General features: G+C 36.4%; 1 long non-coding RNA gene across 1 annotated transcript; it reads left to right on the top strand.

The window, feature by feature from the left end:
* Positions 1-14,817: 14,817 nt before the first annotated feature.
* Positions 14,818-15,533, top strand: LOC113353487. The gene is made up of 4 exons (XR_003361323.1): positions 14,818-14,957; positions 15,052-15,127; positions 15,225-15,316; positions 15,395-15,533. It is a non-coding gene; the product is annotated as an uncharacterized LOC113353487 (long non-coding RNA).
* The last annotated feature ends 12,300 nt before the right edge of the window (positions 15,534-27,833 follow it).

The following is a 27,833-nucleotide window of genomic DNA, read 5'->3' as shown; positions in this document are numbered from 1 at the left end:
TATGCAAGTCATATCTGATTGACTTAGAGGATCCACAATTATTTAGGTTATTACTTTGTGATTCCAAGTTCTTATTTGAGTTTTTCCAGACTCTAGGACCTAATAATTTGGATCCAACCTATGAAGAAACGCAACCAATGAAAATTTTCTATTTAGACCCTTTCATAGAACCTGAACCTGAACCGCAATTAGCGATAGTTTTCAGGAAACTAGGTAAGGGCATGCTTTTCTTGTCCATTTTCTTGGTTCACTGCAGTTTCCCATGGTCAGCTCTTTTTGGTTTTGAAGACCCACAGTTATTTCGACTGTTACTTTATGGTTCGAGTTGACCAATCCTTTTCTAAGTCTGGCTGAAGACTTTAAACTTAGCACTTCTTGGGAGGTAACCCAATATCATGCAACATGGTAATATCTTTCCTTAACTCTTTTTCTTCAAGTGGTAACAGTTTCTCCTTGTTCATGCTTTTAATTTTATCTTTAGAACATTGAGGACAATGTTAGATTTAAGTTTGGGGGTGGGGAAGAAACTTTTTGTTAGTTTTAAGTTACAATAAATAAACTCCAGAGCCTAGAAATTTACGCCTATTAAGGATATCACTAACCAATCTAAGTGGATGGAAACATTTTTGTTTTAGGAGCTGAGGAACCAATCTGACTAGATGGAAACATCTATAGAGTCTATTCATAAAAGCACAAAGCTCAGGTGTTAGAAATAACATGATAGTTTCGCCATATCTCGTCGAGTCCTTTTCACTTTCTATTTTTTTCTTTTATTTCAAGTGATTTGGTGGGGCACACGATTCAAGTTGTTACCTTTGCTAGGGTGAAATAGAGTGACTGAGTTACCTTTTCAAAAAAAAAAAAAAATTTAGACCGGACCAGTTAGACCAATCAGAATAAGTATTAACACTTGGATAACAATATGCGGGTGTTCTCCCTGTTTCCGTCGCCTAAGCAAGCGTGGAATGCAGGACCGGTGGGAACTATCGTGTAATCTGCTGACAAGAAGCATGCGCTTGGATCAAAAAGATCTATTCATGTCGTTAAGTTAAAAAAAAAAAAGGTTATTGTTATGTGTAGTCAACTGCTGGTTCCCTTGTATTTGCCAGTTTGTTGATCTAGATTTAAGTTATTGACCACTGGTTCCCTTGTATATGCCAGTGTGTTAATATTAGTCAGACCGGTATCTCAGTCATTTAGGTTAGGTTCATCTTGGCAGAGGCCTTCAGACAGATATGGGAAACACCGTTCGCTTTTCAACCATCTACATTTTTCTTTTTCCATCTTCTTAATCTTTTCATGTGATTAGTATGACTCCGAGTATGATGTCCATCGTGAAACTATCTAAGTAGAGCTCTGTCACTTATATGAATTTTAGTATGCTTGAGTGCAAACTCGTATACAGCAATTGGAATTTCGCGTCAGGGTACTTCCTCCTGTAATTAATAAGTATGCCAACCAAGGAGGTTCTTTAGTGCTTTCCAAGATTTTTCGTAGATAGCTAGGGTCTGGAGTATTGGTTTTTGTGGGTACACCTCTGATAAACCCACCCGAGATTAACTCGGTCACTTTTCAAGAATAAAATTTGCTCGAGGACTAGCAAATAATAAGTTTGGGGGTATTTGATAGACGCATTTATGTGTCTATTTTGATCTCTTTTATGTATTTTATTAGTACCCATTTGTTCTCATTATGGTGTTTTTATGTTTGTTTAGGTGTTTTTGGAGAAAATACCCTTGTATGGAAAGAGTTGCTCAAAAAGTGATGATTTACACCCCGGAGAAAAGTACTAAAGGCGCCCCAGAAATGTACCGGAAACGTCCCAGAAATGTCCCGGAGGAAACCAGAAAAATTATTATTTCAACCCAAGAATTACTATTTCAGCCCAAATTACTAAGGGGACACCAAGACAGGATAGGGGGACACCCCTCTTCTTCATTTGAATATCGATTTTGGCGGGAAAAATTTTCACAGCACAGGAGAATTTTCGATCGAAGAAATGAAGTAGTGGTAGGTCGATTAAATGGCTGAATTTTGGTATAGAGATGTGATATAGGTTGAGGAACACAGTATGGGTGACGGAATCGGTCAATTTTGGCTAAAATTCTTGGTTCGATTCACCAAACCAAAACAGAGCAACACGCACTGTAAGCGAACTCAAGTGTGTTTCTGCTGTGCATGGAGTGATGTGGAGGTGCGGGAAAGCTTCTGAGGCATGAAGAAACTAATTTGGAGCGTTTTGGGAGCGAGTTAACGTGTGGAAATTCTATAAATGGTAAGTATCCTCATTTTTGGGCAGCAAAGAATAATCGAATTAAAGAGAAAATATACGCAATCAATGGTCGGATTTCTTGCTCCAAAACACTATAAATACAAGTATCGGTCATTGGGAAGAGGCTGTCGAGAGTTTGGGGTCTAGAGGAGGTCCAGAGAAGCAGAAATCAAGAGTTGATGAAACTCTGTTGCTGCTGCTGCTACTGATGAAGAACACCAAGAACACGAAGAACGGACTCGTGATGGCAGTCGTTTATCACCAGTGTCTAAGACGCACAACCGTGGGTCGCAGCAGTCTAAATATCAGCATCACCTGTCTCTTATCGTTCTTTTTGTGACGCCTCCTGTGGGTCGTACATTCACTGTTTTACTCATTTTTATCATTTTAATCAACTTTTGAGCAACATACATGTATTTTGAGATTATGATTAATATGAGAAGCTAAATCCAAACACTGGGGCAATGGAGGAAGCCTTATTTCACACTTGGGTAATTATATTTAATTCTTTTCATGACTTTTGCATTTTGAAATTATGATTTAAATTAATTAGTTGTGATTTGATTTGATGGGTCATGCTTAGCTTAGATGATTTGATGTCCCATGCTTAACATTTACACCTAATATTTTGAGAATCAATCTTTGGCAATAAATTAGAATCGATATATTTAATATATTTTTTGAGCTATTATTGATAAAAGAATTATGATTTGAACCTTAAGAAATGAAATTGGCGGAATCCTAGTCCCAGTACCTCTCGCCCATTGTGACAAATATTGTGTATATATTTTTATTTTTAAATCAAGTCCGAGCAACGAACTTTTACTACCACTTTCAAAACTACAACACGTATGAATAGGAAGTAAGATCAGTATTAGTATCAAAAGTGTAAGAAAGACCATACCCGACAGTGTGATTGATGTAGCATATGATCCTCTTTGTGGCAGCAAGATGAGATTCCTTTAGATTTTCCTGAAACCTAGCACAACAACCAGCACTAAACGCAATGTCAGGTCTCGTGGCAGTGAGATACAAAAGACTTCCAATGATAGATCGATAAAGTTTTTGATCCACATTTACTCTTTTCTCATCTCTATGTAGTTTACCCGTGGTAGGCATAGGAGTCAGTTTTGAAGTTGAGGTATCAATCCCAAATCTTGAAATAAGATTTTTAGCAGATTTTTCTTGTGATAAGCAAATTCCATCCTTGCCAGAAAGAATTTTAATTCACCAACATTGCTCATTTCAAACTCCTTGCCAAGATAAACTTGAAAATCTTTTGCGAGTTTCTCCGATGTTGATCCGCAGATGATATCATCTACATAAACTTGAGCAATTACAACATCATTCCCATTCCATTTGGTAAACAATGTTTTATCAGCTCCACCTCTTGAAAAACCTTTCATAAGAATGGAAGTAGTTAGTTTTTCAAACCAGGCACGAGGTGCTTGCTTTAATTCGTACAATGCCTTGTTGAGCTTAAGTACATGATCGGGAAAGTCATGATTTTCAAATCCCTTAGGTTGAGCGACATAGACCTCTTCCTTTAATTTTCCATTTAGGAAAGCGGATTTAATGTCCATTTGAAACAGCTTAACCTTAAGAAAACAAGCATGAGCTAATAACAATCTAATTGACTCAAGGCGTGCCACAGGAGCAAAGGTTTCATCAAAGTTGATTCCTTCGATTTGTGAATATTCTTGAGAGACAACTCTTGCTTTGTTCCTGACAATGGTGCCGAACTCATCAGACTTGTTATTAAATATACATTTAGTACCAACAATATTGACATTGGAAGGACAAGGTACAAGCTCTCATACATCTTGTCTTTGAAATTTATTTAACTCTTCATGCATTTCATTCACCCATACAAGATCACTAAGAGCTTCTTCAATATTTCTTGGTTCTACTTGTGAAAGATAACAACCAAAATATTTTTTTGAAGTTGTCCTCTTGTTTTAAAAACCGGACCGGACATCGAACCGGAAAAATTACTGGGTCAAGGTCAACTGGTTTAACCAGTGGTTCAACCGGGGTCACTGGGTCAATATATAATACTCTTTAAATAATAGGACTAGTAACCTCATCTAACAATTAGGAAGTCAGGCATATATAATTATGTACTAAGTGTAAGGAGATGAAGGGAAAACACTAATATTCTCTATTCACCCTTTTCCTATTCACCCCCATAACTACTTCCACAAATTCTTTCTTACTATATTTTCTTTTCTTTTTCACATTCTCACCATCTCTCTTGACATACTAAGATGGTCGGAAGGAAACTGCCATTGTTTCTTTCCTTCGTCGATTCAACGTATCTGTATTTCTTCAAGGTTAATCTATATGTACCCTTTTTCTTTTGGAGTTCTTAGTTGTAAACAAACAGATCTATGCATACTAGATCTGATTCGTTAAATCATAATATGTCTTCCAATTACAATTCGAGAAAAATAAATCATAACAGCGATTTATGAATAATGAAGAATTTCGATTTAATGGTAAAAAAAAAATTGTACTCGCCGGTTAGAATTTTTGATGGAAAGCAACCGGGTGAACCAGATAAAAACCAGCTAGGTCAACTGGTTCACCGGTTGTATCATCCGGGTCACCCAGTTCAATGGGTTTTTAACAGATTACTGAGTCATTGGTGACCCAACTAATTTTTTAAACTAGTTCACTGGTTTACCGGTCGGACCGTCCGGTCCGGTTTTTAAAACACTTCTTTGTAGTAAAATCTCTTCCTCCAATGATACTGTTGGGATCATGATTCCTTTGAACCCATAGGTGTCGTGAGGGGACACTTGCTTGTTCAACAACAGCAACCTGATCAGTGCTCTTCTCCTCGTCACTAGAAAAATCAGGATCAATAACAGTTGGAATAACTTCAACAGATTCTAGGATTTCTTTGACTTTCTCAGTTGTCTAGGTTGGAGGCAATTCAGCAGGAGAAATATCATTAAAATTACTAATATCATCAGTGATAACATTAGCAAATTCCATCATAACTTGAGTTCTGAGATTGAACACTCGGAAACCACGACTATCAGAAGCATAGCCAAGAAAAATACCTTCATCACTTTTCGCATCAAATTTCCCTTTCTTTTCACGATCCTTTAGAATGTAGCACTTACTGCCGAACACTCTGAGATAGTGTATAAAAAAGAGGGGGTCTAACAATACCACCCAATATTTCGCTTAGCAATCTATATGGACAAACTCGAATAAACTTTTAAGAGAATCAAAAAGACTCAATCAATTAAAAGTATATCAACGAGTTTATATCTCTCTCTTGATTTGATTTACTCGAGCTAATAAAATCAGCGAGTCTTAATCAAATACAAGGAATAACTTGGATGGTACCAAAGACCAATATCCAAGGATCAGTCAATGAAAATAAACAACCTAAGGTTGGATATTCTAATTGATGATCTAAACGAACAACCTGTATTATTTCAATTATAAAGATAGAACAATATAATGCGGAAATAAAAATAACACAGACACCAGAATTTTTTTAATGAGGAAACCGCAAATGCAGAAAACCCCCGGGAGCTAGTCCAGACTGAACATACACTGTATTAAGCCGCTACAGACACTAGCCTACTCCAAGATAACTTCGGACTGGACTGTAGTTGAACCCCAATTAGTCTCCCACTGATCCAAGGTACAGTTGTACTCCCTACGCCTATGATCCCAGCAGGATACTGTGCACTTGATTCCCTTAGGTGATCTCACCCACAACTAATAGTTGCTACGACCCAAATTCGAAGACTTGATAATAAAAAAATCTGTCTCACACAGACAAGTCTATCAAAGGATTAATCTGTCTCCCACAGATAAACTCTAAAGGTTTTGTTCCGTCTTTTGACAATAATCAAGGTGAACAGGAACCAATTGATAATCCGGTCTTATATTCCCGAAGAACAGCCTAGAGTTATCAATCACCTCACAACAATCTTAATCTTATGGCAGCGAAAAAAGATGTTGCGGAATCACAAACAATGAGACGAAGATGTTTGTGATTACTTTTTATATCTTGCCTATCAGAGACATAAATCTTAAGCCAATCAATATGATTGTAATCGTACGATAGAAGATGCAAGATCAGATCACACAACTACGATAAAAGTAGTATCGATCTGGCTTCACAATCCCAATGAAGTCTTTAAGTCGTTAACCTGGTTTTAGAAGAAGAAAACCAAAGGTTAAAGGAGAATCGACTCTAGCACGCAAATTAGCAAGGTGTGGGGATTGGTTTTGCACAGATGCTAGATGTCTCCTTTATATAGTCTTTCAAATCAGGGTTTGCAATCAATGTTAGCTTAGTAACAAAGCATTCAATATTCACCGTTAGATGAAAACATGATTAGATTCAAGCTAATATATTTCAACCGTTAGATCGAAAACTTAGCTTGTTACACACAATTGAAATGGACGTTTCTAGGTTTTTTAACCGTACCCAAACGTATGCACTTGTTGGTTCAACAATAGTTAACCAAATGGTTAGCCATATGAGCATTTCATATTAACCATGTTCTTCTTCACCATAACTAGTTCAAATGACTTCAAATGAACTAGTTAGAGAGTTGTTCAATTGTAAGGAAATCTCATGTACTTCACAAGACACAATTGAAGCTAAGATGATGTGATTCACTCGAATCGGTTCATGAACTTTATAGCCACAGTTTGCATACTGCATTCCTTAGTCTTTATAAGTATTAGTTCACGATCAACATCTTTAGATATAGCCTACTCAAGTTCGCGGACTGGGTTCGAGGACTTAAGTTCACGGAAGGAGTTCACAAACTCCAGCAGAATTTCTCGGACGAAAACTTCCTCCTGTTCGCGGACTCAGTTCGCCCGTTTCTCTTAATCAACAAAGTTCGCAAACTTTTGTTCAAGGAATAGGACTTGTACATAAATGTGTTTCCACAACAATGCTTATGTCCACCATTGGTTATATAATCTAAACTCTCATTTTAAACATTGAAACATTCTTAGAGGACGTTATATAGTTGTTGCACCATTTCTCGTCAAAGCAATTTTCAAAGTGATTGAAACATAACATGACTTTCGTCACTAGGTAAAGATAAAATCGGTTGAAGCAAAAATATTACTAACACATATTTCGAGATATAGATAGGCGAGGTATACTCGGCTCGAAATACCAAATGTGTATAATCAAAGTCTATATAGCAAACGACTTTTGTCTCAAAGAGTAGGAGATAGAGTAGATAGACTTTTGAGTGATAGATAAGTTCAAGTCTCCACATACCTTTTTGTTGATGAAGTTCCACCGGTTCCTTGAGTAGTTCTTCGTCTTGTATGATGAATCGCCATGGAGTTCTTGATCCCAACTACACTTTCTATCCTAGTCCGAGACTAAGCTATAGTAGACTAGAAATCAAGACTTATAGTTTTGATCACTAATATTGACAAACATGCTTGAGATAAAAACGCATGCGAGTTCGACCGAGCAATGCTCTAACAATCTCCCCCTTTGTCAATTTTAATGACAAAACTATCAATACATATGGAATACAAAAAAGATAATGAAACTTTAGTAGCTCCTATTCCACGTGCCTAGTCTTCAACATTAATCGAAATATTCATCACTTCCAAGTACTCCAATGATCCCAATGGTTGTAAGTTCAGCTTCACGTTGTTGAAGATCCGTAGCTATAACAATGAGAAAACATAGTTCTTGATCATTGTTATATAGTGTCATAGTATTATTACACAGTGTCAAAGTTCAATTGTATCACAACTTCAACAAAATACTATGGTGATATGTATCACTCCCCCTTATTCAATACTCCATCTCACATGGAAACCATATGTATTTGTAGTGTGATATGTAACCCCCTTACATAATGATCCGAAAACCATATGTATTTGTAGTGTGAACGACATATTAATTCTCCCCCTTTTTGTCAATAAAATTGGAAAAGGTACAAGAACGGGATCATAATGAAATTTCCGAAAGAGACATTTCATGACTAAAAAAAAATACATACCAACTAATTTAGATGCAATCATAAAGACGAAGCTAAATGCATTCATCAAGGAGTTTATAGATACAAGATAACCCCTCTAAAATTCCACAGACGCACATCCCTCAAGATATGACCATTAAGCACAAGTTCAAAAGAACTCTCCCCCATTTGATGTCATTCCCAAATGAACAACAAGAACGACCTTAATTTCAAAAGAAAAGAAGGATTTTATTGTACACTAAAACCATAAGAATGATTTTATATCCAAAAACTCAATCAAATTAATCACAAGTAAACCCATGATTAATTTAATCGGAATACACAACCAAATTAAACACAAAAAGTGATCAATTTAATTGATTATGCTCGACATAAGTAAACTTACGGATCTACGACTAAGTTAACCATTCGAGAAATATTAGCTTAATCGTCCATATACTCAACACAAGAAAAACTTTGGAGTAATGCAGTATACACAAAAAATATGGATCAGGGATGATCAATACTGCGGAATATACAAGGATTCATTCTATCTTCAATCACTAATTGCATAACGATAATCAATAGACATAATCCTTGTTTACAAAAGATTTTAACCTATCTTCCATCAAATATTGACAATATAGGCTTAACTTTTGTATTTGTCAAAAGTCTACTCATTCTTTTATCAATACATGAATACCGATCACAAACGACTTTACTTTTGACCAGGTATGGGACAATCAAGTTCACGGACGTAAACACACATATCCCATAACAAATTGTAATATATAAAATCAAAAAGATTAAATACTGCAAAAATCATCTTCCAAAAAGTTTTAGAATTTAAACCAAATAAACCTAAAAAACAAGAAGATGAAAATAATAGCTATGTGTAATCACAATCATTGCTATTCCAATCACTAGTTATTCTTCCAACTAAGATAAAAAGAAGACATACTAGGCAACAATGTCTTTGAAATTTTTTTTATGATTCCCGAACTCCTTGTCGTTAACAACGATTGGAACATAAGGTTCGTGGAGATAGGAGTTAATATCAACAAACCGTCTTGGATGATGATGTCGAACTAGGGCTTTCTGAATTTCCAAAGATCTTAAAACGCATGCCTTTATTTCACGAATATCCTTTCTTGCTTCCTTCAACTCATCAAGAACATCAGAAAACTTCTGAGAGTTAGAAGGAACGGCTCTTGGCTTTCTTGCATTCCTCCTTTTTCTTTTTAAGGAAGGAGTTACTGGAGATTTCTCTTTTTCCTTGATTGATGTCTTAACAATCATATTGACATCTTTTCCATCCAAAGACATGATGCTTAGAGAACAGTTATAAACAACTGGTTTTTGTGAGTGGAGTTCACAATCTCAACAAGCAGTCTTAAGACATAAAGGATATCAGAGAGGAAAAAGGAATGTAGGGTTCGTAACCTTTAAACAGGTTCGTGGACGTCCAACTCTAAACCCTATAAAAGAGTAGAATTGTCGATAATAACCCTTTATTTCATTTGATAGACAGGAAAAACAAACATAAGAAAAAAAAACTTTTCCTAAATCCTGAGCAGTACACAATCTTATCTCTTTCAGGCACATGAGACAAGATTTACGAAACAACACAATTAATTTGTGCTGCGGTGAACAACAATTTGTCCACCATTTTCCTCTTGTGAGGAATCATCTGAATTCTATCTATCAAAGCGATTTGACCATACCTTCTTCTCTAATGGTCTTATTGTTTCTTTGGAAACCAACTTCTTAGACGAAGATAAAATCCTACATACGTCAGCAGTCTTCTGAGCAAGTTTAAGCTTCCTTGCTAATCGATTTGATCTTCGTTGAAGTTTGTTGGCGTGCCTCACTTAATGTTTGTACTTGTAACATCTTGATAGTTCATGACCCTTCTAAAAGCAAAACGAGCACGTTAATCTTGGATAATAATCAGGCATCTGTGGTGTGAAAGCAGCTAGACACATAGTAGATCCTGAAACATTACAAATAGAGTTTTCAAAGGATGGGTCAATTGATTCTTCCAGCTTGATTGGATTCTCTTCTTCACCGAAACCATCAAGGTTGATATATGTATTGCTACAATTATCAAAATCAATGTTTTCACACAGAAAACCGACACTTGATTTTCTATCTTCATAAGAATCATAGATCTCTGATAGGTGTCTAAAACACCTAATTTTATATCTAGTATTTATGCTTTCTTTGCGAGGTTCCTTGAAAATTATATATCTTATGATTGATTTTGAGTTTATCAGGTGCTATGGAGCGAAAGATGAAGAAAACGTTCATTTGGAGAAAGAAAGATATTAGGCAGTCAGTTTTGTAAAACTGACATGCCACATATTAACTAGAAAGCTCTTATCCAAGTCGCTGGATGCCAATAACCAATCCGTACGAACATGCCTAATTAGGTCCAGTATTTCTCAGACAACTACTTTGTCTTTCATTATACAAGCACCTGAAATTGAGGGAGAAAGAAGGAGGCGCTGCTAAGGTGACCTGAAATTCAGAGTCAACAACGGAAATCAAGAAGATGATGCTGCTGGTTCGAAGGGTGAAATTGGTTTGGATCTGTTTATATCAGAAAGAAATGACGAAGAACAAGTGATGTTGTGGCCATGGTTGCATCTGTGGTTAAGAAACCAGGTTTGATTGAGGGAGAAGTTGAGATTTCAAAGAATAAGAATATGGGTTTTAATGGATTCAAGTATATAACAGGTGTGGATGATTACCAAGGGTTTCTGCTGATGTTCATGGCGATGAGAAATTGTAAAGAACAGATTGAGAAGAAATGGAAACCTGGGTTTGCGATGTTGCAAACATGGAAGAGTGAACCAGAATTTGATGGCAGGTAGAAAAACGGGTATCTGTAGGTATCCTCGAGAAACTACAGATGAAGAACGGAGGTGACTGAAACCCTGACGGAGCTATGAACTGAGCATTGTGGTTGAATTTGCATTTGATTGTCTCTGTGTTGGTGTTTATCAAAGGTTTTAGAAACAGAGAAGATATGGTAGTAATTGAGATGAAATTCGAGATGGAGGTGTTGTTTATGTGAATGGGTTATGATATGAAGACAGAGATGATCGAGCTCATGGTGGTTCTGATGGGTTTAACAGTTCAGATTCAATGGATGGAGGAGGAAGGGAATGAATGGCAAAGATGGGTTTTGGTGGATGAATTAGGTGGAAATGATTCTTGTAACTGAATCGGAGATTGAGGCAGTGATGCTGTGGGATAAGCTGCAATGAAGGGGAATGTGATGTTGGCAGTGGCAAATGAACTGATGTTGAGGTTGGTTCTGGTAATGATACAACTAACCTGAATGCAGAGTTGGTTGTGCAGCTGTAATGGGTTTCGACTGAAGTGATGTCTGGAATAATATTGCAGGGTTGATGTTGGTTGTGTAGAGCTGGAGGTTATTGCAGTTGCAAGGCAAAAGCTGAGATGATGTTGGTTCAGGTGGTGTTGGTTGTCCTGAGATGACAATGTGGCTCAAGGTGCATTGGTTGTGTTTCCGAAACGATAAATGTATGTGTAGGTTGCGAGGGAATAGAATTGCAGGAGTAGCAAGGTGTTGGTGCTGGTTGTGTGCAAGCAAGAGCAGGTACTGGTGGATGATAATGGAGATGGCTGTGAGTATTGCAGGGAGTGCTGCTATTTGCAGAAGAAGAATATGGAGATAAGAAGGGTTTGTGCTTGATAGGTGAATGTGCGGATGATTATGGAAGTGGTGAAAATGGAGCTACAAGGACTTGGAACTGAGCTGAGATCGAGAAAGACATGTTGCTGCAGTTGTAATTGAAGGGTTTAGAAAGAAGCAGGAGAACAACAAAGTTTATGTGTTGTACGGTGGGTTATACGAGATGGTTGAATGTACTGGGATTTGGTGCTTTAGGAGCTTGGCTAGTGAATGGTTGCAACTGAGCTATGGAAGTAAGCTGAACTGCAATGTGCAGTGACTGGTGCTGGTTTATAATGGTACTGTGATTACAGAGAATGGGTTATGCCAGTTGCAGGTTGTTCTGAGTTGCATTTAAGAGATGAAACTGGTGTTGATGGTTTACACATGGCAGAGAGGTACTTGTGTGTTTACTGAGCTGATATGGATGGTGTTGCACATGAGGAGCAGGTGATGACAGGGTTTGTAAGAAGAAGCCACAGCTGAGTGCTAGGAAGCTACAACACCGAGGTGCTACTATGGAGTTGCTGCTATTGAAGTGAAAAGAAGTTATAGGCCAGCGCAGATGCAGTTAGGGACAGTGCTCGTGGAGAATGGCTAATGGTGCTATGTTGCAGGTCTGAACTGCAGAAAATGGGAGATGGTATGAAGTTCTGAGACAACAAAGGAGATGGTATGAGTATGAGGGAGAACTGCAGAATAATGGAATTGTTGGTTTGATGAGTTACAGGGTTTAGCGACTACTGGCGAAGTAATGGTGATGCAAAGATGGCACTGGTTGTATGCGAGATTGCGGATATGCTGGAGGAGTAGCAATGTCCTGGCTTGGAGCTACTGACTGAAGGGTAAAATAGGCTGTCAGTTGTCTCTAACTGACAAGCCAAATACTAAATGGGCTATGGCCTAACTTCTGGTGGACAGGTTTGGTCTTTGGCGATCTTGCCATGATTTGTGCGTGGTATGGTCTGGATTTTGGAATGGGTGGAGAAAGAAAAAGTCTATAAAAGGACTCTCTTTAATTCTCTGGGGATATCTCTTCTACAACTTTTGTTATAGGGTTTAGACATGAAATATTTTCTCTTTCTTCTTGTTATGAACTCCATGAACATGAGCTAGATATTTTATTATTGGTTAAAGATGTAGTTGGATTTTGCTACCAAGCTATTTGATTTATGAATTAGTTTTCTCTCCATATTATCGATCACTTTCTACGGTTTATAATAATTGCATGATTGATGTATTGCAATATGATTGAATGTTTGTTTGGTTGAGTCTAGAATTAATTGAACATACATCCATATCTATAGCTATTTTAGGGTTTATCATCGAGCGATAACCTTGAATACGAGTAGCATGATATAATTACGGTTTGTAGTGATACACTCTTGTAATTATATGTAGAGTTTGACCTTTGTCCGAATTGTTACGCGCAAGTATGAAAATTGCATTGATTAGCCTATTTCTGAAACTTAATGCTCCTGAGAATTGAACTTAATTAGCGCAAGGCGTTAGGTTATTCTTTAGGTAGAATTCGCATACGCAGCTCTAATGTGTGTTGATGACTAGGAAATTTACAGAGTATTTTTGCAATAAGGTATTCTAGGGCTTATGATGATAGCAAGATTAAATTCGAATTCTATTCATATATTCAAAAATTTGTTTACAATTGAAGATGAAACCTTTATCCAATATTTCACATCCTTGATTTGCGTGTTTACTTTTTATTGTGTTGCTTTTATCTTATTTTAGTTTATAAAAATCAGAAAATCCCCCTATTGTTTTATATAGGAAACCAAAACATATTGACAACCCAAGACCTCTCTGCGGGAACAATCCTTTCTTGCCATTGCTATATTATATATTTTGAGTAGTGAGAAAGTTATTTATTTTTGACGCATACGACAGCGATCAAATTTTAACGCCGATGCCGGGGAGGCAGCGAGTGTTATTTGTTTTTGTTTTTGGTTTCTTATTTTTGTTTTTAGTTTTATTTTTCTTATTCCACTACAACAAATTCAGGGATTAGTAACTAGAAGTCGCAACAGCTTAGTCCCTGTTGCGAATTTTCAGTTGCAAAATCTTGCAACAGTTTGACACAGTTACAAAACTCGCAACTGTTTGAACCTGTTACATTCGTAACTAAATTGGGTTGTACGCGTGCGACTCGTGAGTGTGGCTGCACACACATTTAAGCTGACTCGATTTCAGCCCATTCAGATGTGAAACTGACTCGGGTTTATCCTATTATCATCCTCTTTTGCATCTCATTCTCATCTCTCTTTCTCTTCCGTTCTCATCTCTCATTCTCTTTCAGATTTCAGAGATATCAATCCCAAATCAAACCAACCTTTTTATTTTTCGCCTTAGGGCTTGAGGTTTACATACAAAAGTTGTTTTAGGGTTCAGTCTTTCTTATGTAGTCTCCAAAAACTCTCAAGAGCAGCAACACAAAGAAGAAGAAAAGCCCTAAACTTCTCATTTCCTTGTAAGTATAGTAAAGTATCTCGCTCGATTTCATCCCTATATTTGATTTTTGATTCTAGGTTTGGTTGAATATGATTTCTGTGAAATCCCTAAATTTCTAGGGTTTTTTATTTGAGAATTCGTGAAGAGGATTGAAGTTTTCCTCGTCAAAGAGTTTGGAAATGGAAATAAAATGGTTCAATTCAGTAAAGAACCTAACAATCTCTACAACGTTAACACCTTCAAACACTCTGGTAAGAAAAACAACAGCTGGTTTTGTACTTTTGAGTTCTAATTTGGGTTTTGTTTCGATTCTGTTGTTTAGATTTTAGGGTTTTTGTTAAGATTTGTTGATGTTGGTGGTAATTTGGTGTATTGTAGGGTTAGCTACTGCAAAGACTATTTCAGTTCAAGCTGGAAAAGATTCAGGTATTGTTCTGGCTACTATCAAGACTAACAAACAGAAGTACCCTTCAGCTTTGGTGCACAAAACTGTCATGAAGCTAGGAAACATACCTTGTCTTCTCGTATCACTGAAATTCAGGTTTAATAATCATAATTCCTCTACATATTTTTATCAATTCTAATCAAATAGTTTGATTTCATTTACTAATTCTAGTCGATTTTATGGTGTAAAGGTAAAACTTTCTGAGAGAGTATTAGAGCTTCTTGTGTTGCCTGGCGATGATGTTCTGCTGCTGCTCCTTGATATTGGTAAGTTCATGTGTGATACTTAAATTTGTGATTTTATTAGTAGACGGCTGAAGTTTGGAATTAGTTTTTGATTATTTACTTTGTGTTTTGTTTTTAGGTTGTGGCTCTAGACTAAGCGGAGAAACATTATCTGAGAGTGGAAACCAATGGATTGGTTTAGACATGTCTGATTCAATGCGAAGTGAAACGGTCAGTTTTTTTTGTGTAAATTTGATTTGCTTGTGCTAGATCTTCATTTGATTAATCTAAGTCTTGTTTTGATAATAGATGTTGCATTGGAGCGGGATGTAGAAGGTGATCTTTTGCTAAGCGATATGTGTCAGGTAATTCTTCTTGTTTATTTTCGACTCAAATTGCCGTCTTGATGATTTGTGAATCATAGTTTGCAATATTAAGGATTAGGTAGCTCAGGCCTGCAGATTGGACATAGGTGCCGAAACCTCAGTACAACCGGCCTCTAGTTTTCTCAAAGTTCACAAATATTGTTCTGAGAAGCTATTATTGTACATTCTAGTTCCGAAACCAATGAATTTTAAGTATTTGTAGGATTCTTATTCATGTTTAGTAAATAAAAGTTGAAAGCATTTTCTGATTTTTGTGTATTTGTGTAGGATCCTTTTAATATTTAGAAACTTACTTAGTGTACTTCCCAAAAAAGAAATGATAAATTGTAGATGCCGATTGCTATTATTAGTCCCTCTTAACCATCTCAGGATTTTGTTACTTTACTTTGCGATAACAAGTCTGAGTTGTTACTAGCAAATACACACTTCATCCGTACTTCCACAGTTGTATAAATATTTTAATTGGTTAATTCAGTTAGTTCCCAAGCTGCATCGTTAACCCCCACATGCTCAGTTACATTTTTTATTCATGACTTAAAATTCAATACTGCATACTACTTGTCATTATATCATTAACCACTAGGTTCACAACCAACCTAATTAGCAAGGTATCTTCCAGACTGCTAGTGTAATTTTATTTTTGATCAATGTGGCTAGTGATGGCTATTTTAGTTCTGGGAATTGAAAACCTATACTGCTTGTCCTAGTTCCAACTTTGTCTTCCTTACAAAGTTTATGACCTTTTGAGGATACTGCTAGTTATTTGTTCCAAGTCTTATCTGTATGGAATTTGTTACTGCATATGGCTGACAGCTGCAAGTTACTGAATTACTTCAAAATTCTTTGGAAGCCATGAGACCGGTATTAAGTTGAAACTAACCACTTTTAGTAAATTCCGTGGAAGCCATGAGACCGATTATTAGTTAAAACTAACCACTTTAAATAAATTCTGTGGAAGCCATGAGGCCAACAGATAGAATTTAGCGGATTATTTTCATGTAAAGGTTGCAGCATTTATAGCACCTTGCTTTATTTTGATCTTACAGTAGTGATCATTGGCTAGACAGATAACTAGTCATGCAGTTTAGAAACTGCAATAGCTTACACCAGTAAAGATCATCGAGTGGACTTCATTTTCCTTCTTTATTGAACCCTGCAAAAATCGTTTGAATTTTTTTTTTCTTTGAAAACTCTTTTGAAGTCCTGTGAATCTCATAATGTGATCAATGAAGAGTCGCTGAGCTTCAAAAACATGGAAACTGATAAATTGAAGATTGAAACTACACTTTCATATGAAATAAAATCCTTTTTCTTGATAGTGCAAATTTATAAGATTACGCTATATCGAAGAGCAAAGAGCAAAACTTGCTTAATTGCACCAAAAGGTCCCAAGCTCATAATTCCCATTGTAGAGCTAACAATATTTTTTCTCTAAAACCTGTCAGTGACCCTGATAATACTGCGGTAAATCTGCACTATCAAGAACAACCAGGATTTCACATCTAGTAATTGGTGATGGATTGGTTGGTTGTTGGGGTAGGAGGTATGATTTTGTGAAAAAAGTTGGGGTACTGCAGAACAAATTGTTACTTTGTAGCAGGCAGGTCTACTGCTCTTTTCCATATTTTTCTGTTAAGAATTAACAGAAAAGTAAACAGTTAATTTGATGCATTTGGTTAACCATTGAGTTTTTACATTTTAATACATGTCAAGTTTAAGCACACGCAGAAGTAATACATTCGCAGTAATTGTAACTTGCTTACTGCATAAACACTATTTTCATAGTACTGGAACTTTTTTATTATTATTATTGATTGAAAGGAACTTTGTTCATTTTCATAGGTCCTCTCATAAATCCAAGACTGAGGTTGAAGTATGTCTTAAACTGCTTCTTTTTAACATCATATTAAGTTTATATTTCATGTAGACCTGTATTGAAATGGCGCAATTTCATTGCAGGGCATTTCTTGGATCACTATATCGGTGTTTACCCTAAAAGCAATTACCAGCTTGAATTGATCCTAGGATTTGCTAAGCGTGCTGTCTTTGCAGCTGGTATGGTTGTTGATTTTTCCCCATAGGTAAATTTAGGACGAATTATGATGTTTCTATAACAGACCTCTAAAATCATTTGTAAAAGTATTGCCTTTGATTGACCCAAATATTGGAGGCACAGCTGATCCTGATTTATGGGTTACAATATTTGGTAAGAATGGGTAGGTCATTCTAGAGTCACTAGGGTCTGTAATATTTGATTTATTGATATTTTCTTTCGCGAAGGCCTAAGTTACTTATTTGCTTTTGTTGGAGCAGGTGGCTGAAGGGGAGTTTCCACTTGCTGCATATTATGGAGGGTGAGCTTAAATTCATAGTCTTTTTAGTTGTATGTTAATTTTTTTATTATGGCCTTGATGTCTTTCTGTTGGTCTTGTTTGTGCAGGGAGGAGGTTTCTAGATACAAAGACCTTGACTGTAGAAGAAGAAGATGAAAAACAATCAATATTTACGGGTCTACACAAATTAAAAGGTATGATATACAAAGAAAAAGAAAATTATGTTGTGCATGCCATAAATAGGAAGTCGGGAAAAAGGTGAATATATTTCAAGTGGAAAGGTAATTCTCTTCATAATACTGTACGTTTCTTTCCATTTTGTAGTTTTGGTATTTTTAGTGAATTGAGGTTCCTGAATAAAGTTTTCTGAATCAACTGAGGTTTGTAGGAAACCACCAGCATTGTTCCGCAACACTGGCAACCAAACAATGGTCTTCTTATGACCCATGATATCTCAGTAGTCAGGTCTCAACCTTGAAGAAGCAGTTCCATGCATAGCTTTCTCAAAGAATGATACATACGTAATGTCCGCAACCGGTGGAAAGATATCATTATTTAACATGATGACTTACAAGGTGAGTGGAAAATTCTTGCACTGATGGGCAATTTTTTGATCATGTTCTCATTGCAAACTTTGCCATAACTAATGAAATCATTAAACGTACAGGTAATGACAACATTTGTGCCACCTCCACCAGCTTCAACAGATGTAGTGAAGTCATCCAATGTGGTTTTTGAGTATGTTGATGGTTTCAGGAGGCTTGATAGGCGATCTTCAAGAGATTCTACAAGGACTGATTTATTTCCTTGTCAGGCTTCTCCCTAAATCTAAGGTAATGATAATACTCTTTGTGTGCTTAGTGATTCTGGTCATATTGGTTCCTGGGTTCATGATGAAATTGGCACACATGGTTGGCCTTTTCAACCACTACTTCTTTGCAGGGTACAATCTAACTAATCGGTTAGCACTTAGTCTCTTTAAAAACTGCAGCATAGCAACTTGTATTACAGTAAACAACAATGAATTCCTAGTACCTACCACAACAACAGATTCTAATGCTTTGCCACAACAGCAACAACAGATTCTAGTGCTGCAAAGCATATTCTAATACCACACATCAGTAAGCCTTGACATGTTATGAAATTTTTCTTAATTCATTCTACATTAAATCCTCGAGATAAAAATGAAGTTGAAATTTGCGAAATTTTGGTTCACTTTTGTATGAGATTGATTATGAGTTCTGACATACTATCGAACTAATATTTTTGTAGATACCTGGTCACATCATCCTCTAACTGAACAGGCTTTACGTATTTGGATTTCAATGTGAGAGTTCTTTTTTCTTTAAGTAACTTTGTAAGATCACCTTGGTGTGTGATATTGAATTTATAGATATATCCAAATCACAATCCTTCATATGATTTTTGTGATGTCTTACTTTTTGTATAAATGGATGGAGTTCATCATGGTTTTGTTGGATTAATTTGAGTTCTAAATGAATATGGGATACCTGATTTTGTTTCAGGGAAATGTTGCTGGTCAAAACCTGTTCTGGTTACTATTTTTTTTGGTGTTGCTTGACCTGGTTTTGACCCAGTCAAAATCTGGTTTCAATCGGTCAAAACCACTATTTTCTTTTATGTTGCAAATTCTTTTACTGTTGCGAGTATCCAATTTCGCAACTGTTGAAAACTGCGACCTTCTGACGTTGCAACAGATTCACTGTTGCGATTGAACATTCGCAACGGCGAGAACCCGTTGCGAAAAACTGCAACATAGACTTTCGTAATAGAGAGCAACTGTTGCGACCCCACTTTGCAATTGCCAGATACCGTCCCTAATCACTAAATTTGGTGTAGTGTTATTTGGTTGTTAACCGAGTTTTGAGAATCTCGTTTCAGGTACCAATTTCTATGGAAGGAGCATATTGGAGCAATCAATACGGCTTTCAACCTCAACAACATGACAACTTATGGGGAGTACAATCAAAACCAATCCGTTGGTTATGGTCAATACTCCACGTACCCTTTTAGTTATTCTCATACATGCCAACCTTTTTCTGGTGGGTATGTAAGTGAGCAACCACAAAGAGGGGATGATACTTGTACTCCTATTCATATTTCTTCGAGTTTGGTAGATGAGATGCAACAATGTATGGTCAGCATGGAGTCAGTTTGTAGACAACCAAGCATGGAGCCAGTTTCATCGATCGAATATCCTAATAGTATGTTTGGCCCGAGTTCTGATCGTAGTTATGATCATTCACCCATTCAAAGGGAAAATAATTGGCCTAGCAATACTGAAGTAAGTAATTCTACTTTTTCCTTGTCGAACGAGCTTTACCAACAAATGAAACACTATTTTCAAAATTTGGATGGATCACTCCAAGAGCTTCAAAAAGGTGTTTCCAATTTAAGACAAGGCATCGAAGAATACAAAGAGGACATGTAAAATTCTGCGAAAGACCAATCTTCGGGAAGTGGTAGCCAATCTTATGTTAACTATGATAGAACGATGACTATGAAAATACATCGCTTGAACCAATTTATGGTGACATCCCCGAGGAGTGTACAATGGAGTCTTTTTGCAATCAAGGTGAAAATGAAAAGGAATGTGATGATACTAGTGTAGCTTACCTTAGCATTGATCTTTATAACGATCAAGAACCTAATCAAAAGGTAGAGCTTGAGGATGATGCAATGAGTGTTCTAAAAAAGTTCCTTATGGTGAGACTTGAATCCGCAGTGGAGTATGTACCTTGCAACAAAGAGGAGTGTGTTGAGAATGAAACCAATTTGATCCATATTGTGGAAGACCCAATTGAGCTTGCATATGATTGTAATGATGATGTTGATGCCGAGATTTTGGTTAAGGCAGAAACGGACGAAGAATGGTTGCAAGGTTTGATAGAGGACCATGATATACTTGAGTTTTTCAAGGATGAAGAGGATTTCGTGATACAAGAGATTGTGATAGGTTTGTCTAACCCTTTGCATATTGATTCTTCTCCTTTACCTCTTATTGGTTTGAATGTATGTGCTTCGAGAATATTGTTGAATGACTTTGTTTCTCGATTTCCGCCATTAGAGATACTTGATTCTCATACTATGCAGGTTTTGGAACAAGAAACCGTGGAAGTTCCCGACTTTTATATTCTTTATACACTTCCAAGTGTGGACAAGAATAAGTGTGGGGAAAACTTTTATCGGTTAATAGCTTCATTTCTGTTTTATATTACTAATATGTGTGTGAAGCTAGTGTTTGCAAAACAGGTGCTATGGGTGGATCCTCAACTTTTCAGGTTAGCGGTGTATGGGGAATTCAACTTGCAAGTCGGGCTGACGACTTTAAACCAAGAGCTAAATGGGAGGCAACCCACTGGTTTTGTGTATCTATCTCTATATTTTTATTTCTCAAGTCTTTTATCTTTATTTTCTTATTTTGGATATTTGCATATCAAAACTCCAACTTTTAGAGATTTTTGAACAATTTAGAATAAACACTAGCTTGAAGAAAATCATGATTGCTACAAACAACGGGAGCAGCATAGACATTAACAACATATACCCATGATTGAAAATCACGTGCTTGAAGAAAAGCTCGCATAACAATTTTCCACCATAAATTAGAGCCATCGAAGACTGGTGGTACGTTAATAGAGATAGCACCTCTGTCCATAGAGTCAGATCGCTACAAACACAGACTTGTAAGGTCTTGAACTTGTTTGCCTGCTCTTAGACCAATTGAAAAGGCGGGGGCCTAACAATACCACCCAATATTTCGCTTAGCAATCTGTATGGACAAACTCGAATAAACTTTTAAGAGAATCAACAAGACTCAATCAATTAAAAGTATATCAACGAGTTTATGTCTCTCTCTTGATTTGATTTACTCGAGCTAATAAAATCAGCGAGTCTTAATCAAATACAAGGAATAACTTGGATGGTACCAAAGACCAATATCCAAGGATCAATCAATGAAAATCAATAACCTAAGGTTGGATATTCTAACTGATGATCTAAACACAAAACCTGTATTATTTAAATTATAAAGATAGAACAATATAATGCGGAAATAGAAATAACACAAACACCAGAATTTTGTTAACGAGGAAACCGCAAATGCAAAAAAAACCCGGGACCTAGTCCAGATTGAACACACACTGTATTAAGCCGCTACAGACACTAGCCTACTCCAAGCTAACTTTGGACTGGACTGTAGTTGAACCCAAATCAGTATCCCACTGATCCAAGGTATAGTTGTACTCCGTATGCCTCTGATCCCAGCAGGATGCATGCGCACTTGATTCCCTAAGATGATCTCACCCACAACTAAGAGTTGCTACTACCCAAAGTAGAGGACTTGATAATAAACAAATCTGTCTCACACAGACAAGTCTATCAAAGGATCAATCTGTCTACCACAGATAAACCCTAAAGGTTTTGTTCCGTCTTTTGATAATAATCAAGGTGAAGATGAACCAATTGATAATCCGGTCTTATATTCCCGAAGAACATCCTAGAGTTATCAATCACCTCACAACAATCTTAATAGTATGGTAGCGAAACAAGATGTTGCGGAATCACAAACAATGAGACGAAGATGTTTGTGATTACTTTTTATATCTTGCCTGTCGGAGATATCAATCTCAAGCCAATCAATATGATTGTACTTGTACGATAGAAGATGCAAGATCATATCACACAACTACGATAAAAGTAGTATCGGTCTGGCTTCACAATCCCAATGAAGTCTTTAAGTCGTTAACCTGGTTTTAGAAAAAGAAAACCAAAGGTTAAAGGAGAATCGACTCTAGAACGCAAACTAATATCACACACAAGGTGTGGGGATTGGTTTTGCACAGATGCTAGATGTCTCCTTTATATAGTCTTTCAAATCAGGGTTTGCAATCAATGTTTGCTTAGTAACAAAGCATTAAATATTCACCGTTAGATGAAACCTGATTAGATTCAAGCTAATATCTTTCAACCATTAGATAAAAAAATTAGCTTGTTACACACGGTTGAAATGCACGTTTCTAGGTTTGTTAACCATACCCAAATGTATGCACTTGTTGGTTTAACAATAGTTAACCAAATGGTTATCCATATGATAATTTCATATCAACCATGTTCTTCTTCACCATAACCAGTTCAAATGACTTTAAATGAACTAGTTAGAGAGTTTTTCAATTGCATGGAACTCTCATGTACTATACAAGACACAATTGAAGCAAAGATGATGTGATTCACTTGAATCGGTTCATGAAATTTATAGCCACGGTTTGAATACTGCATTCCTTAGTCTTTATAAGTATTATTTCACGATCAACATCTTTAGATATAACCTATTCAAGTTTGCGGACTGGGTTCGCGGACTTAAGTTCACGGAAAGAGTTCACAAACTCCAACAGAATTTCTCGGATGAAAACTTCCGCCGGTTCGCGGACTGAGTTGGCGGACTTGGATACGCCACATTCCGTTTCTCTTGATCAACAAAGTTCGCAAACTTTTGTTCAAGGAATAAGACTTGTACATAAATGTGTTTCCACAACAATGCTTATGTCCACCATTGGTTATATAATCTAAACTCTCATTTCAATCATTGAAACATTCTTAGAGGACGTTATATAGTTGTTACACCATTTCTCGTCATAGCAATTTTTAAAGTGATTGAAACATAACATGACTTTTGTCACTATGTAAAGATAAACTCGGTTGAAGCGAAAATCTAACCAACACATATTCCGAGATATAGATAGGCGAGGTATACTCGGATCGAAATACCAAATGTGTATAATCAAAGTCTATATAGAAAACGACTTTTATCTCAAAGAGTAGGAGATAGAGTAGATAGACTTTTGAGTGATAGATAAGTTCAAGTCTCCACATACCTTTTTGTTGATGAAGTTCCACCGGTTCCTTGAGTAGTTCTTCGTCTTGTATGATGAATCTCCATGGAGTTCTTGAGCTCAACTACACTTTATATCCTAGTCCGAGACTTAGCTACAGTAGACCAGAAATCAAGACTTATAGGTTTGATCACTAATATTGACAAACATGCTTGAGATAGCAACGTATGCGAGTTCGACCGAGCAATGCTATAACAGTGTAAGTTGGGTTTCTTACCGTACCACAACTCATAGGGAGTGTTTAGGGTCCTTGACCGCAAAATAACACGATTGATCAAATATCAAGCTGTAAAGACAGCCTCACCCCAAAACCTTAATGGTAAGTTTTTGTTATGGAGCATTACTCTTGCCATTTCCTGAATATTTCTATTCTTTCTTTCTGCAACTCCATTTTCTTGTGGAGTGATAGTTGGAGAATATTGTTGAATAATTCCCAGAGAGTCACAGTATTCAAATATTTTGGTGTCTTTGAACTCTGTGCCACGATCACTTCTAATTTTCTTTAGTTTGCGACCTTGTTCATTATGGATTCTATTAACAATAATTTTGAACTCACTGAGCGTCTCATTCTTGTGAGCCAAAAATTCCACCCAAGTGAATCTGGTGTAATCATCTACCATAACCAAGGCATACTTCTTTCCATCCATTGTGGATTGTTGAATTGGGACAAACATATCCATATGAGTTAAATCAAGTGGAGCTTTGGTGAGAATATTTTGGGATGATTTGTTTGGAGCTTTCGTTTATTTACCCTTTTGACAGGAACCACATACACCTTCAACATTAACATTGATTTTGGAAACGCCTTTAACAAGTTCTTTGTTAATGATCTTAGTTAGAACACGATAATTGATGTGGCCAAAATGTTCATGACAAAGGTGTGTAGATTCCACTTTAGTCAAATTGCAACAATTGCTGAACTGAGTATCTAGAAGATAACAATTATTTTTGCCACGTGATCCTTGAAAAATCACCTTTTCGGATTTATCAACAATGTTACATCCTTTATCATTGAAGACAACCTTATGGCCTTTATCACAGATTTGACTAACAAAAAGAAGATTAGCAGTCATAACTTTTACGTATAAGACATCATGTATTTCAGGAACGCCCGATAATTTGATCGTCCCCTTCTTTCTTATGTAACAACAACTTCCATATCCAAACGTCACTGGTCCACCATCAAAATCGCTTGAGTTGATAAACCAGGAGAGATCTCCTGTCATGTGTCTGCTACATCCACTATCAAGGAACCATTAAAAGGATGATGTTGACTTTAGAGAAAAGTCTCCCATACTAGCACTACTGACCATATTTGGTTATCTTGTTAGTATTGAATGTCTTTTAAGAGAAGGTAAAAGTTGTACAGCTTTCTTACGAAGATCACCCCCAACTTTTAATCTTTTCTTGAAAGAAACACATGCATGTTGAAAGTGATTATGAGCACCACAAAACAAGCATGTTCCAACATCCACATCCTTGTTCGAAGAAATTTGAGCACTATCAGGTTTCACACAGCCTAAATTTCGATTGTTACCTGATTTACGGCAATTCTTCAAGGAAGAATTAGAGGAGTTATTTAAAACCATTGAAGATGACTTTACAGATTTCAAATCCTTAAGCTTTGCAATTTCTGCAGCCAGATCAGAATTAATATGGATTTGTTCATCTAACTTCTTCTGGAGATCAACCACCTCTTCAGAATGTTCTCGAAGCACAGATTTTTTGATATATACTTCGCAATGAAGACCATCAAATTTTCATGTCAAGCGCTGTTTTTTGAGACAAAGAAAATTTATGAGTTTTTTTAAATCAGGATTCTCAACCTTATTGATGGTTTCTAGAACACGCTAAATGTTGAGTTTATCCATTTCTGGTGAAGCATTTTTAGAGACAATATCGTCCATCCTCAGATCGCTACAAACACAGGCATATAAGGTCTTTAACGTGTTTGCCTACTCTGATACCAATTGAAAATGCGGGGTCTAACAACCACACCCAACAATTCGTTTGGCAATCTGAGAGGACTTACTCCAATATACTTTCTAGAGAATCAACTAGAAAGTCAGACTCAATCTAGAATAAAGTATATCAAAGAGTGTAATATCTCTAACTCTTAATTCAATCTTCAATACGCAAATAGATCTGCGATCCCGATTGAATATAAGAGGAGCTACTTAAACGGTACCAAAGACCAATGTTCAAGTGTCAATCAATGTAAATCATCAACCAAAGGTTGTTTATGTAATTTGATCTCCAACAACAATGTTTAATGGAAAAATAATTAGGTAATAATATGCAATGGATGATATTAAAACTCGACAGCAATAATTAGACGTTAAAGAAAAAAAAATTATATTTACATAATATACCATACAAACTAATTCTTTCTCCACATACCTATTAGACAATCATAAGTGGAAATGCAAATCTATTTAACATGTATAAGCTCCCATAATACTAGTTTCAACTAAACTTATTCTGAAATATTCGGACAAGAAAAAAAATGAGAAGCTCAAGTTAGAATAATTGAGATGTCTTTAAATAAGGATAAATGAGTAGATTTCATCATAAACTACCATTTGAAAGCATTAAACATAATTCAATTTCCACCAACATTATAACTTTTCCCATAAACCAAAATTGTAATTCCTAGCTACTTTTTCTTATGTACGAGACCATCGTGCCAAATAAAACAACAAAACACCTCATAGAGAAAAATGATCAATTATTTACCAATCTCTCTCTCTATATATATACATAGTAGCTTCTGGCAAAATACTTATATTCTATGTTGGTTTTTGTTATCATTATTCTCTATTTCATGAATCATAAGTAATCCATTTAATGACATACAATATACATGTCCAACAAACTAATTTTTTTTTAGTATGAAATAAAGTGTGACTTACACCATGTGTCAGGGAGACCCGCTCCCCTCGTACCTTTTTATTTTATGTATGGAGGTTCTATCTAGAGCTCTCTCAGAGAGAAATCTCATTCATAGGACAAAGGTGAAGTACAATGCTCCATCAGTATTCCATTTTCTGTTTGCGTGGTCTCCTCGGATGAAAATGGTCAGGAAAGTGAAAAGATTTTTAAATACTTTGCTAATTGATTGATCTTAACGCACAACCTGTGATATTTCAATTATATAACAAAATATAATGCGGAAAAGAAATAACACAGACACCAGAATTTTATTAACGAGGAAACCGCAAATGCAGAAAAATCCCGGGACCTAGTCCAGATTGAACACCATACTGTATTAAGCAGCTACAGACACTAGCCTACTACCAATTAACTTCGGACTGGACTGTAGTTGAACCCTAATCAATCTCACACTGATTCAAGGTACAGTTGCGCTGTTTACGTCTCTGATCCCACCCACAACCAAGAGTTACTACGACCCAAAGTCGAAGACTTGATAAATAAATCTGTCTCATACAGAAAAGTCTATAGGATTGAATAAATCTGTCTCCCACAGAAATACCTAAGAGTTTTTGTTTCGTCTTTTGATAAATCAAGGTGAACAGGAACCAATTGATAAACCAGTCTTGTATTCCTGAAGAACAACCTAGTATTATCAATCACCTCACAAGAATCATAATCGACTAGCGAAACAAGATACTGCGGAATCACAAACGATGATACAAAGAAGTTTGTGATTAATTTTTATCTTGCCTATCAGAGATATAAATCTCAAGCCAATTTTGCAATTGTACTCGTACGATAGAAACAACAAGATCAGATCACTAAACTACAAGAGAAGTAGTTCGGTCTGGCTTCACAATCCCAATGAAGTCTTTAATTCTTGAACCTACAGGGTCTCGAGAAGAAACCTAAGGTTAAAGGAGAATCGACTCTATCTATGCAAGTAGTATCACACAGAAGGTGTGCGGATTAGGTTTCCCAGTTGCTAGAGTTCTCCTTTATATAGTTTTCAAATCAGGGTTTGCAATCCAAGTTACCTTGGTAACAGAGCATTAAATAATCACCATTAGATGAAAAACCTGATTCAACCAAGATAATATCTTTCTACCGTTAGATCGAACTTAGATTGTTACACAAAAATGAAATGCACCCTCATTTGGGTTAATGTAACCACACCCAAAAA

The sequence above is a fragment of the Papaver somniferum genome, chromosome 2, assembly GCF_003573695.1.
Source record: "Papaver somniferum cultivar HN1 chromosome 2, ASM357369v1, whole genome shotgun sequence".
NCBI lineage: Eukaryota > Viridiplantae > Streptophyta > Magnoliopsida > Ranunculales > Papaveraceae > Papaver > Papaver somniferum.
This window is presented reverse-complemented; position numbering and strand designations above follow the sequence as displayed.